Below are 12,184 nucleotides of genomic sequence, written 5' to 3'. Positions count from 1 at the left end.
ATTCTGTGATTCTGTGCTTTCCAGGAAAATGTGCAGAAAAACCTGAATTTTACATGTAGCCCTGCCTGCTCACGGAAATGGCCAGTGGAAATGTTTAGACACCTGCTACCCTTTGTGTTACGTAGCCTGAAGATTCTGGTTTTATAGGTCTGCCACTAAAGTCACAAAGGAGAGAGTTTAAAACGTGTTGTAAAATTTTGCTTGCGTTGTCTCATGTTTAAGGGTCTCCTGTGAGTTCTAGATAAAATGTGGGCAGCGAAGACCAGCCTCTGGTCTGTGAGAATGACATATCAGGGCAACAAGTGAAGCTGAAATCTCTGCTTTCTGCATCGCCTTCTGTCACCTTGAAACTCTCTGTCCCTGGTAATACGATTGTAGCTGATTTATATTTAAAGTGCTTGCAAAATGAAAAGAATTTGACATTATTTTTCCAACAAATAGGTCTTCAGGGTTATGAGTTTTTAACCTGGGTGACTGTAAATATGTAATGTTAGCGCTGTTTTTTTAATACTAATCCTATAGAAGAGCAAAGATTTTGATGCTGAGTAGCAAGCAATGGATATCAAGTAGCTTTCCTGGAAAGACGGAAAAATAGGGATATCACAGATATGATTTTGTGCTTTAGCAAACAGTTCCTCACTAAGCTTAAATAGAGAGATTATTGGCCTTGTGTATAAAATGAACTTTTATACTGTCAGTACCACAAAATCGAAACATCAATCAGGAAGCAGAGCTACGTACTGTTTACCATTGAACTGCCTTGCACTGTAACACACACGTTTTTGTTTAGCAATAGAGCACTCATTCACACAAATACTTAGCAGTCCCTGTTTTGGTCCAGACTGATGGAGCTGGAAGCTCAAAAGGATTGGGAAGCTTTTATTTACTTATTTATTTTCTTCCCATTGTCATATACTATTGCATTTCCTGACTACGGGCTGAATTCTGTACTCCTTAAACCACCGGGAGTTTTGTTCATTCTGCATCTGGACTTCTGCCAGAGCCAGCAGCAAAAGCAGAAATATCACAAGGAGGGGCTGTATTTTCATGATGTTTCACTGTAACCTTTTGCATTTTTTTTCCATCTTCTCTGTACAGTAATTGTTCAGCGCCCAGCAGTGAACTGAAAAGCGCGTTTTTAGAAGCCGTAAGGAAAAAGAGACAGAGCCCCTCCTGCGCCTGCTGTGTTGTGCTAATGGTATGCTTTAATACTGGATCCTGTGGTCAATCTTCATTACATAGCTAAAAGGAATCATACCAGGAAAGGGGTAATAAACACTGATCAGATGCTCGAGGTTTTTATGAAAGGGTTGAAATGATGTGGACTCTTTCTACTGAAAGGGACTGAATTGTTAAAGGTTTATGAAATAATAGTTGTTATAAGGAGAGTCATCTGGGTTTCTTTACTGTCTTCTCATGTAAGGGACAAGAAAGGAAAAATGCAATAAAGTGAGGAGTTCAAATAAATAAAAGGAAATATTTGAAATCTTAAACATAGTTAATATGTGGAACAAGAAGCTAGCAGAAATGAGTCCTTTGAAGTAAGCTGTTTTGCCTTTGATTTCAGCAGGACAGAGATTTCACCCCAAGAGATGAATAAATGAAAATAGTATCTTCAGCCAAAGGAAGAGGACATGCAGAAGGAGCAACAACTCTTGCTGCAGAATAAATGTCCAACGGTACCGTTCCCAGGTAGAGCAATGCTTCCGCCCTGGGTTAGGAGACACTTGTCTGACATCTGGCGTCAGTCTCTGATGGAAGTGGGAGGAGGAAATAGAGAAGCCACTGAACCTATTTCTTATGAGTTCTTCTCTCCTTCCTAGAATCCAGATGCGTCTGGAACCAGAGCAGATACGGGAGCTGATCGCTCTTCCCCTCAAATTGTTTTCCAAATCCAGAGATTTGGATTCTAGAGGACAAATTTGCAGACTATTCAGCGCTAAATATTTTGCCTGTTGCTACTGGTGATAACCTTCTCCAAAAAGGAACTTAAAAAAATCTAAGCAGAACTTTTGCTCCAGGCAAAGTAAATCTAACTAATGATGGGATGTAGCCTGAGACCTGATTTCCACCCAACCCCATACTTGTGATAATAGGAGAGGAAGCTGATAGTTTGAGGTGTGCTAGCTTTTGTCCTGTCCTTATATTGCTCTGCAAACTGATGAATTACAGAATCATAGAGCTATAGGGGTTGGAAGGGACCTCTGGAGATTATCAAGTCCAACCCTCTCCTAACCATGTTTCCTACAGTAGGTTATACAAAAATTAGTTTTTATCTTAAGCACAGGCACAATTTTCACACGTTGCCTCTTCCAGAAAGCAGTTGTGTTGCACAAGGTATTCCATCTTCTCAGTGCTGCTAAGCCAGGACTGGATTAGTCACCTCAATCTTGGGTTGTGAAGCTTTTATTCTACCTCCCATCCATCTAACGTAGCAATGTAGGAGCTGGTATATTTAATCATCCTATATAAGTACAGTTCATCCGGTATCTCTTTCCAGCAAAGTCTAATGGCAATTGCTTCAATAGAATTAGCTTGGAAAAAAAAATAATCAACTTTCAGGAAGAGTTTCTTCTGAGTGCCTTGTTGATAAGAAGAGGCTGACACCCTGAGGTTTTGTATGTATTCCAAAATTGCTGGAGCTTTTTACATTATGATTGGATAGCATTGTTTTAGCAGAGGCTACACAAGGATAAGTAGCGCAGTATGTCAAATTAGGTAAATCTCTTCCTAATTCCTTTCATCGCTAAGTACCTGCTTTTGCCAGGAAGCACAAAGAATTTTCTTCTGGTGATGAAATGAATCTTGTGTTAAGTAACTGTAATTTATTCACTTCTGTCTCCCATTAAGTTTTGATTATCCAGAGGCAATGAGTTTCATGTGTTACATAAAAATATACTTCCTTGTACTTGCTTCAGATTTGCTGCCTCTAGGATTATTCTAGGAAAAATGCCCTGCTCACCAAGCCTTTGTAGAATCCTTTCTCACTGATCTCTTCACTGATGTCATCCTTTATCTTCCACATATTTCTATCTTTCCTTCTGTTGCCTGTCCTTTTCCTCAGCGTCACTCTGCTTTCAAACATTTGGATCTCCTCCTTTTCCTTCAGATCCTTTTTTCTTTTTAAAGTCCATTTCCTATTTCAAGCTTTGTTACCTGACTCTTTCATGATGGTATCCAGCTTTGCAGCCTCTTCTGTTTTCAAGTGAAATGCCTCCCTGTGAGTTAATCAAGGTTCCTAGACCTTGTATTCCCAGTTACATCTGCACTGCATGACATTCACTCTTGCTCATTCTCTATGCAGACTATGTTATTTTGTACATACAGTGCTTTGTTTACAGAAAAGTATCCCATGTGATCTAAAGAAATGCCACGTTAAGAGCATATCTGACTGAGCAGCAGTGTCGGTGTGAAGAACATGGACTGTAGCCATGGTATGGTAGATAAGGCCTGGCACGAATGGTAACCTTTGAAGAAACTGTTTTGAGTTGTGCTTTTTTTTTTAATATTCTTGTACTGGGTCTGTAGACTATGCATAAGTGATTATATTGATCTTTGAGAAATAGTACAGGATATTTGTGTCTGAACTGTGAAACTGCTAAATATCAGGTACTGAAGACAGACATGAAGACCAGGCATGTCAATTTTGTTTGCAAAGTCATTGACCAATACAGAGTTCACAAGAGTAGTAAAAACATTGTGAGCTTGTCTTTATGTTGTCATTCTAATTTAAAGCAAATATTTTCAAAGGTTGTGACTTTACTTCCTCATTCCACATTTCCAATCACATAATGTTCCTTTTTCATCTGATTTTGCATTCCTTCTGATTTATAGTCCCTGAACTGTAAGCTGAAATAAGGGGCCCTTTAGGTTGAATGAAAGGGGAATTATCAATTGCCAAAACTATGATTCATCGAGCAAAAAAGTAAAGGGCAGAAGGAAACTGAACTTAGTGTACATACAAAAATTATATGAAGAATTTCACTGAATGTTTCATGAGTTCAGTGTTAGAAGGTATTTTTAGATCTGTCTGGTCTTCCATTTTATTGCGAGTCTTTGTTGGGTTGTGTCATATTTGTTGCTACTGTATTTTGTTTTATACCTTAAGCAACCAGATATGAATGAAGTACTGAAAAGGTGAATATATTTCATCTCTCCGAGGATTAGTGGCAGAATTTGCTTCTTTGTCGCTTTCAAAGCCTGATCTCAGTCTCGCTGAAGGTTTGTACTTTGCCATCCCTTTGTATACCATAGGTAGTATGTGTGGTCCTGTCTTGGTTGCTGGCTTTGATGGATCTTGGTGAGGATTTTTTGTTTCAGTTGAGCTTTTTCAGTGGTTGATGAGGAATTATGTCATCTCTTCCTCTTAGATATCTGTACCTAAATAAGATGACTTTACTGCATTTATAGATTGTCACTTCTGTTGCAAGGCTTTAGCAGAAGCCACTTCTGAATATTTGTCATTCCTGATGCCTGGTAGAGGTAAAGCTACTTAATGCTGCCAATTCTCTGCACAGTCTTCAAGACCCTTAGCATTTCTGCTGCTTTACTTTATCACTAAGGCTATGACAATTAGAATGAGGCTGAGCTAATGGTTTTTATTTGTGGCATTGAGGATACCAGCATAAAGCTCCAGTGGCAGCTGTCTTGCTCTTCTCTGCTGTGCTGTAGCTTCTAACAGTGAAGTGAGTCATAGTGAGCACAAGCATTATTGTTGACAGCAAGATGAGACTAAATTATCTCACAGGTTTCTTGTGGTTGAAACTGTATAATCTGTCGCAAAAAATAGCTCCCTGGTAAGACAAAGCAGAATGACTCTGGTGCTTCATATGTTCTGATGACACCCTGCTTGTAGGTGTGATAGATGATGCAAGAGCCAGATTTAGCATCCTAAGCACTGAGGAATCTCATGTTTTGGGGAGACAGCTTTTCTCCCATGTTTTAAGATAAGCCTACAACTTTAGAGCAGTGCCTGATGTTCAGTAACAGCAACCAAGAGATCTCCTGAGGATTCCTGACATTGGTTTTACTTCATTTTTTTTCTTTTTTTCTTTTTTTTCCCTGCAGGATCACAGATTTAATGCTCAGGAGATGCTGTTACAATGAGTTGGTCTCATCAATTCGACAAAGAGAACTTTAACCTCTAATTCCTGTATCAATGACAATAATTTCTACTTCAGGTAAAGCATCTATTTTAGGATAGGCAACAAATCTGTCTGTAAAGACATTATCTCACTACTCTTGAGAACTCACTCTATGCACAGATAGACTGTTAGTTACTGTTTCTTTTAAATGTCTCTATATCCACATATTCATCAACTCTTATTTTGACATTTGTCCATAAGAGCTTGAAAATTGTTTGGCACGTTAAAGGCCTTCATCACTTCCCCAGCATTTTTCTTTTAAATCAGTGAGGAGGAGGGAGTTCAGGTGTCATGAAACTTTATTGCGTTTCTTAACATTTGATTATTTTTGTACTTTCATGACATTCTCTATTTTAACACTGAAAAACAACTGTTGGTTTCACAGTGTCTGTAGTCCAGGGCCATTATAACTCAGGTCCCTGCTACCATGTTTGTTTTGCAGCTGATGTAAGTGACATTTTCTGGTGTCTTTTCTTCATGTGTGCTCACTTTTTAGTAGGAATCCAGAGAACATCTAATAATCTCTCTATAAGAAATAACACAAAATCCTTTGTCTAAGCTTGAATTTCCCATAAGGAGCAGTCTTTTCTGGTATTTGAGTCCCAAGTAATTGTCCACCATTATGTTTCAAGTCAGCCATGCAACCACCAGTGGAACCCAAGATTTCTAGTCTGATTCCCTTTCCTTTTTCTTCAACATCTTCTAATCTGATGATAAATATTGTCATTCAGTTTGGGATGTGAACCTACAAAGATGTGACTCAAGAATTTGAGGGGTAAGAATACCAGGTTTTAGGGGATTACTTATAAAAAAGAGGAGTTTCAAAGGTTTGGGGTTTTTTTGCTTGCATGATTTTGGTTGTTGGTTTGTGGGGTTGTTTGTTTGTTTGTTTTTTTGAAGGAGGGGAAGGACCACTGTCTATGGCCAAAAGAAAGGACCTTTATGTATGAAATAGACAAAAAGTTGTTAAGGTTCTGTCAATATCAGTTTGAGCTCTCCATTAATCTTTGGCAGTTGCTTAAAGTATGTATAACTGAACCTCATCAACCATGTCAGATACACAGCACTCACTCCATAAGGCAGTCACACTCTGCCCCAGCCCAGTTTTTGGCAGAGCACTGTAGTGGAGATTTTTCAGCTCTGATAGTGACCTGAATATTTGACACTAGATAAATTTACCTTCCCTCCTTTTCTCAATCCCTGTCCTTATCCATGGAAATGAATTGTGGCTATCACCTTCCGTCTTGCATGGGAGGGGATAATTAAATTGTACTATTTTAATTAGACAGGCAACAAAACAACTCGTCTTAGGAAACAGTTATTTGTTCCTGTTAAGTAATGATATCCTACACCAACGCATCTCATTATGCAGAATGCATTGTGTATAAAGTTCATTCTATATGATAATTCTGGAAGCATAACAGCTGACTGCATCTTCCCAGGGGCTGCAGGCCAGGAGGTGTGCGCTTGGTTCTGAGCACACCAGCTGCACAGAAATGAGGTTACAGTGGCAGTGCAGACATATATCAACAGTGTCCATGTGTTACACCAGTCTGCGTGTTTTTTTCTGTAGGCTCATGCTGCATGAATCAGCTACTAACGAGGTCCATAATAAAGGAGACTATTAAGTGAACACTGCATTAATAATGTTGGCAAAGTCCTGAGACTACAGACGTTATTTATAGCATATGACTAAACAAATATGCATCTCCTTTGAGGCTGAGACTCTGGGCTAATTTACTGATTTCCTGCACAGGCTGGTTCATACAGAGATTTAAGTAAATAGTGTGTTTGGGTGTCTTGTTTGGACGTATGTTTTGAAACACTAATCATATTTAATATTGAATTCCAAAATGGATTGGAAATCTGTATGTGTTTTCATAGGATTACGTAGTGCTCCTGTCCATTTCTCATGGAAATGTGTTTTTCTGCATTGCTTCTTTAAGGAAAAGGTTTGAAGAGTGCTGCCTGCAGCTGCGGAGCTCTTGAAATGAGCAGAAAGGTTAGAAACACTTCTGAAAAATCATGAACTTTATCAAAAGCAAAAAAAAAAGTGACATATCCTCTTCTTTACATCCTGCTTCAAAATTAATTCCTTTCTCTCTCTTGTTTTTTTAATAGAGATTAATTGCTATGGAGAGAGAATTGAAGATTTAAATGCATTTGAGTGCTGAATTGCTTGATTTATGCTTTTGTTTTTTGTCTGCCTCAAATACAGCAAGTTTTAGAGAGGCCTTTGGAACTGCAGGAAGCTGCAAGCTCACAAAATTCCCTGGTACAGTCTGCTGATTTTATGTGTGTCAGGAGAAATATTACACAGCAAAGCAAATGTGTCCTGAACTGAGGTACTTCCATGCACAGCATCTCTATTTTAAATAGTAAGGCTGATCACTCAGACTTCTTTTCTTTCACATTTCAAACTTTCTTCACATTTCTCACGTAACTTAAAAACAAAACAGCCATGACAAGGTATAGAAAGGCAGTCATATAGTTTGTGAAACAACTCTGCCTTTATGTCTCATCTGATTACTCTCCTCGTTTAAATTCCCAAATAAAAAGAGTTGAAAGTGATACATACTGACATGTAAAAACAGTTGAGTGTGTGATGCCCAAAGAATTTGATAAGAAAATATCACTTACCATTGCCAAGTATCTTCTTACTTAGGTTCGTTATTATCACCCCCTCTTAGGCATGGAATACACAGCAGAGTCAGCTCCCAGCGTGTTAAACACTTGACAAAATAATAAATGCAGTGCAACTCCACGGTGTTTGGATATTTGACTGTAGCTCCTGAGCACTCGAAGTGACTACTCAATATAACAATTTTTCCTTAGCAGAAAATGCCTTGCTATTTGCCAGCAAATCTTTAATGCTTTAGATTGGGTATTTCCAACTACCGCCCTACTTGCGAGGCAGATGTGTATAAAAGAGATGTTATTTCACTGAATCAACCACTGAGATCGTAACCCTTTTCCTGTACCACAAGCAGAAATGTAAAACCTCAGACTTTCCTTTTGGACTTCACTGACTTGTGTCTGTTGTAAGAAAGCAAAACACAACTACTCCAAGGGCTAATATATGGAAAAATGTGTTAAAATGTTTTAGATCATCTCAATACCTCTAATTCCTGCCATTCATTGGTTAATTGGCTCGTTCTGTGTTTATGTAGTTGCATGGTACAAATACAACACCTAAACTCCCTGCCCAAAGTTGAAATGATTCATTTATTACTCTTAGCCCAAAAAGAAAGGGGGGGGTGGGAGGGAGAAGAAGAAAGAAAATACACAGTGTTCATTTAACCCAAGTGAGTGAAAACGCCTTTCATAAGCTCTGCAAGGGCTTGGGGAACTTGGTCTTGGGTGAATAAAGTCTGTGTAGTGGAGCAAATTGTTTTGTCTGAGGATGACAGAAATTAAGCTCAAGCAAAGGTAAACTGGGACACTTTCTCTTCTTGAAAAGAAGATAATAGAAAGGATGTGGTTTTTGTATCAGACTGATTTGGAGAGGGGTTTGTTCTTCTGGGGAAGGGGAGGAGGCAGAAGGAGAAGGGCAGGAGGGAGTAGGTGTGTTTGTAGGGGTTCCTGAGTCCCTGCCAGTGCTCTGTGCTCTGAAATTACATCACTGGTCAGTGTTAATTTATGTCTTTTTGTGAGGCAATTACCTTAAATAGATAATATATTGAGTTTTCCATCTTCTGGGTGCATATAAATATGAGTTAATTAAATGTTATAGTCACTGTGGAGAAAGCACAAGGGAGATTGTGACTGGGGGCTGTACTAAATTACAAGTGGGGATCAAGACGGAGTAAAGACATCTCTGCTCTGTTGCCTATACTGGGGAGAACCATGTGATAAGCCACTGTTCCATAGGCTGTACCATGCTGACTTCTAATATTGGCTGTGGACTCATTCAGTTACTGTGAGAAATAGAAATACAAGGGGTAACCCTTGTTTCCCTGCCTGTGTCCCAGCCACGAGTACCTCTAGCACAGCTCTGATGGGACACTGCTATTCTGCCTTCATTCATCATCCAGATGGGCATTAGACTTAATCAAATTCTAGCACTAACAGCTTGTTTCAGAACCACAGCTGGAATCAGCATGTCTAGACTAGCACTGATTTATTCCTGGCTCCCAGACCTATGTGCAAGCTACTATTCCATATGCTTTTTGTTAGAGGTAATAATGCCATTTCACGGCGTAACTTTCTTTTTTCTTTCTTTTTCTCTCTCTCCCCTTTTTCTTGAGATTATAATTTATTTTAATATGTGGGAAAATGCCCTGCTCCTGCTCTGCATGAGGCCACTGCCAATTCTGCTGACACGGAGTGAGTTTCCAGATAAACAAAATAAAGTTCACAAAGGAAACAGTTAAATTCTCTGACTGCCGCCTCTCTGTCACAGAAAATGCTAAACGCATTTGTAAGTTATATAAAACTGCATCACTTCATATTTTCCCTTGCTGGTTTCACAGCCCAAGGACCTGGTGACATCTTAGGCTCTCAAGAGCCCAGACATAAGAATCCTCTGCAGAAAACACTGCCTGATTCCACACCCTCCCGCTGCTGGGCAGATGAGTTTTCCTTGCTTATCCTCAGACTAAACAACGTTAAATTTACTAAAGCTGACATCTAGGTTCAGCAAGCACTCTACCCTAACAGCCACAGAGTTTGAGGTATATCATGTCCATAATTCACAGGACAGCTTTCAACCTGTCACATCAGGTCATACTTCTGCTTTAATTAACACCTAAACAAGATATGCATTGAGAATGGATGGTGTGTGCATGGGAGGGTTCTTCTGCTGTAAGTTAACCTCTGGCTTTATTTTTTTCCAGTTTACTGTCAATAATAAGCAACAATGTTAACCACCTCATGGCTGCCTGTCAGTGGTCTGCAGAGCATGGGGCAGCTGCCTGCTGCATACATACTGCAGAGGAGGTTGATGATGGACGACCAGCAGTGCTGATCATACCAACAGCAGAGCCTTGTATTGAGTTCAGGAGAGAGTGGAGAGGTACTGACCCTTTTTTGTTGGGAATAAGAGAAAAAATGACATCTTTGTGCCCAAAAGAGGCCTTTCTGTGCATCACTTTTAATTCATTCATCTCAATAGATATGACAAAGGTAAGTGCTTCCCTCTGCCCTTATTTACAAACCAGTGAACTGAGAAGCAGGTAAGTTGTTTAGATAAGGATGGTTTGAACGATGTCACAATTCTGACACCATTAAAAATCTTTCATGTTGTAGAAGTTTATCTGTGCCTTTAAATCCCTTTTAATTCCCTTTTTCCTGTGATAGATATTTCTTTTCATACAACGAAAGCAAAATAAGCTACTCTTAAAATGGAGAACACGTTATTGATGTATTTAATGGTATTGTTATTATTCCCAGCATTATTCTTCAATTCATCTTTAATACAGCCTGACATCTTGTTTGCTTTTTTGACCACTGCTGTGCACTGAGCAGAAGTTTCCATTAAGCTGTCCACAGTAACGCCTCGATCTTTTCTTGAGTGATTTTGCAAACCATCAGTATATATGAGTAGTTCAAGTTGTTCCTTTCATTACACATTACTTCACAATTACCTACACAAAACTTCTGCTGCCATCTCGTTACCTAGGCCCTTATTTTTTTATTATTATTTTTTAAGCATTGCTTTTTCTTGCTTCATTGACACTAAGGGAAGAGCTTGTGTAGGTCTCAGGCTGCTCTAGCAAATGGAAATGAGAGGATAGGGCATGGAGGATACAGCCCTTAGCGTGCACCAGGCCATCCACCCTTGCTGTGGATGCAGTCTGGGAAGAGGATGTGTGTGCTAAAAAGCACCAAGAGTGAACAGCTGAATTTCTGAATAAACCTTTAGTAGCTCTGCATCCAGTTGAATCAGAAATGCAGTTTTTAAAAAGCTGTTCATAGTTGAGCTAATTAGAGCATTCTGAGATGTTTATTCTGCTCTGTGCAATTCACCCAAGGCAGCAATGAGCTGTTTGGGGTACGGCAGCTGGCTTTATTTCAGCAGATAATACTCTTGTAACCAGTTCAAGGAGCTGTGTTTCTATTCAGTTATTTTTTCTCAGTTCATTGGTATGTTACACTGACATTTTTCTGGATTGGAAGAATGTAATGTAACAACTGGTAAAACTGGATAAAATCGATTCACCACCTCAGTGGTTTGTTTTCTTTCTCCCAGGTGAAGCTATTGATGGTAACTCTCCAGGTGATGCCCTGATTGCTCTCAAAGTGTGAATGTGACATAGGCAATGAATTCACAGCCATAAACCTAACAGTATGTATTCCATGACCAGTGGCTTTCTAATAGCAGGATCTATGGGAGCTGTATGTTCAAACTGTATTTAACCGTTTTTAAGATTTACTTATTTACTAATCTTAAAAACACTCAAGTGAGCATTTTTAACTTTGATCAACAAGGGAGAAAATTATCAATACAAAACTTCACAGTTGGTCACTGAAGAATATAACTACAGCCATATCTGACCACTAAACTGGAAATATGACTCTTCCTTTTTTATTTCTGTGGAGAAAATAATATCTGTTCACCTGCAGAAGCTTAATGTTATGTTAGATTCTCCCCTACCAGTTTAACAACCATTCCAAACCACTTTAGTTTGTACTTGTTCTCTGTAGTTTTGGTTTCATGGATAAGTTTTCTATATTCTTTAAGAACTCTTTCACTACCAGTTCAGTTTCACCTTCACTGTCCCACCCTTAGGAAGCATGTCTTGGCCAATGGTGCTGTTCATTGCAGGCAGAACTCCACCAGATGAATGCTCCTTTCATGGCATTTATGCAGGAGAATTGTCCTCAGTTAATGACAGCATTCCCTTAGAAACACTGTCCTACCTCAGCACATTTATATATTCTGCATTGTAGAATAACTTGAAACATAAATCATTATTCTGCATTTATAGCAATTCTGACAACATCTTTCTTTACAACACGGGCCTTGCATTATTATAGAAAACCTATAGTTGCTATATGCTATGTGGGCTGACCAAGAAACCTTCACCGCTTGAATGTAG

The 12,184-nt window shown here is 39.1% G+C and overlaps 1 protein-coding gene across 1 annotated transcript in view; it reads right to left on the bottom strand.

The window, feature by feature from the left end:
- The window catches only part of IL16 (interleukin 16), a 39,838-nt gene extending 32,004 nt beyond the window's left edge, over nucleotides 1–7,834 (bottom strand). The window contains exon 1 of the mRNA XM_072345650.1: nucleotides 7,785–7,834. The gene's annotated coding sequence lies outside the window, so the exon portion shown is untranslated. The remainder of the gene's footprint in view (nucleotides 1–7,784) is intronic.
- Nucleotides 7,835–12,184: the final 4,350 nt, after the last annotated feature.

Source organism: Excalfactoria chinensis, chromosome 10 (genome assembly GCF_039878825.1).
Source record: "Excalfactoria chinensis isolate bCotChi1 chromosome 10, bCotChi1.hap2, whole genome shotgun sequence".
Classification (NCBI taxonomy): Eukaryota; Metazoa; Chordata; class Aves; order Galliformes; family Phasianidae; genus Excalfactoria; species Excalfactoria chinensis.
Note: the sequence above shows the minus strand (reverse complement) of the source record. Positions and strands in the feature narration are given on the sequence as shown.